The 2,286-nt window shown below is 44.6% G+C and overlaps 1 pseudogene; it reads left to right on the forward strand.

Annotated features, from left to right (window-relative positions):
- The window catches only part of LOC105290696, a 7,825-nt pseudogene extending 5,773 nt beyond the window's left edge, over nucleotides 1-2,052 (forward strand).
- Nucleotides 2,053-2,286: the final 234 nt, after the last annotated feature.

Consider the following 2,286-nt stretch of genomic DNA (forward strand, 5'->3'; position numbering starts at 1 on the left):
ACTGAACCTAAACCTAAAGGGAGGGAGCGTGGGAGAAGAGGCCTCCGTAAGAAGAGCAGAGACTATCAATCAAGGCACACTGCCAACCTGTGGAGGGAGTCAGGAAAAAAATACCCCAGCCACTCACTCTTCTTGCCTTTCATCCAGACTCCCTGTTGGCTGAGCCCAGTCTGAAGCCAGAAGGCAAAAGAGCCTGCTGATGTGTTAAAACAAGTCAGATGTAGAACAGGGTGAAGTCTGGATCTGGAGGGGCAGACAGGAGATAGCTGGCCCAACAGGAAAGCAGCAGACTAGGTTTTAAGAACAAAAGAAAGAAAGAGGGAGGTAGGAAGGAAGGAAAAAAAGAAGAGCCTGTCTGGCTCACTTCCACAGTCTCATGATGACCTTTTGGAAGCTCAGTCCAGAATTTTAAAACTCTCATAGTTCCCTTTGATCTTTCCTGTATAGAGCTCTCCTTTCTCTAGAGAAGAGCCTGTAGGATGTCACATAGGAGATCGCTGTCTCAGCATCTGGGAAGAAGCCACTGAACCAGGCCTGCTAACTTTGCAGGGAGAAAGAAACCTCCAACCCAGCTGCCCACATGACCAAAGAGTCCTGGGCTGACCCTCAGACCTTCACCCTGCCAGCTCCCTTGCCCCAGTAGAAATCTGTCTGCTGGCCGGTTTGGCCTCAATCTCGGGTACCACCAGACAGCAGCCCTGTGACTTCCCTTTCTCTGTGGGAGATGTCTGTTTCCTTCGGCAGCCAAGCCAGAGAAGCTTTTGGGATTCCCCACTATTGGCAGGCGCCCAACAGTGCCCTGAGGACAGGGCTGAGTTGTATCCAAGTATCTCATTTTGGTCACACGGACACCTGTTCATTCTTCTTCCTTCCGAAAACACCTTGATGTTCTTTGCCAAAATAGGTTCCTCCTCGCCTTTCAAATTCATTAAACCTTAGAATTGCCTCAGAAAGCTTTCCTCATTAACTTGCCTGACTCTATACTCTCCTGCTATTATGATGATTATCAGAAGTTCTTATTCGTGTAAAATAACTAATAAGAGCAACTCATATTTACTGAGTGCTTTCTATGTGCCCATCACTGAGCTAAATGTCTTACAGAAATTATCTCATGTAATCTGCATAACTACCTTGTAAAGTACGTGCTATCAATATTTAACATATGTTGTGATTGGCACCCCTTCAATTGTCCGGAGACAAACTCAGGAGCAATTACTTTATCCATTTCTACAGAGGAGAAAACTGAGGCTCAGTGAGGATAAATTACTAGTTCAAGTTCACACAAGCAAGCAAAAGACAGAGATAAGACCCAGATATGACCAACTGCGAAGCCCATGCTCTTAAAAATGCAACATTTTACTGTGTCCCAGCTATGTGCAGTCCCTGAGTTGGGTAGTGGCTAGCCAGGCCTGGGCGATATATACAGCACCCTTCTGTGCAGCCCCACCCAGACCACACAGGTTGAGAATCGGGGGATGGTTCCTGGAGAAAATTAGAGTACTAACTAAGGAGCAGAGAATGAACACTGAGTAGGCAAAGACAACAGATGTCTGATTCAGGGATTCAGGCAATGATACTGGTAATTACAACACAGCATGATAAGTGACACAATGAGAAGGAACATATGTACTGTATTGGAAACACCTAACTCAGAGGATGTGACATGTAAGATGAGACTTGAAAAAGAGGTCTCAAGGCAAGGGGTGGGGGTTGGGGAAAGGAAACAGGTCTTGCAAATATTTTGAGATATGTGAGATTGTGAACAAGGGCAGTGAGAATGAAGATGATGGGCCAGAGCAAAAAAGGAAGGAAAATGGATTTGGGGCTAAAGAAGAGATGGAAAATTCAGTTCAGGATGTTGATCTTGAGGGTCATCTTGTTAGAGATATCAAAGAGCCAGTTGGATATGTGAGTGTGGAGTTTAGGAGCTGGATCTCTGGAGGCAGCACAAAGATGCGATCAACACAAGGATGGAATCAACACAAGGATGGACACTCAAGTGTGAGTGAGACATCCCTGGGTAAGAAGGTCAAGGTTGAACAGACTCATTGAAAAGGACATCCAAAGGGTCAATGAGCATATGAAAAGGCCTATAAGTACATAATATAAGTATGTGAAGACAACACCCTTATTAGTGTAAACACATGAAAACAATGAGATACCAGTACACATCCATCAAAATGGCTGAAATTAAAGGATTGATGATATCAGGTGTTAGCAAGGATATAGAAAAACTGGGTCAACCACTTTAGAAAACTGGCAATATTTACTAAAGTGGAACACATG

This window comes from Pteropus vampyrus, unplaced genomic scaffold (genome assembly GCF_000151845.1).
Source record: "Pteropus vampyrus isolate Shadow unplaced genomic scaffold, Pvam_2.0 Scaffold36, whole genome shotgun sequence".
Lineage (NCBI taxonomy): Eukaryota > Metazoa > Chordata > Mammalia > Chiroptera > Pteropodidae > Pteropus > Pteropus vampyrus.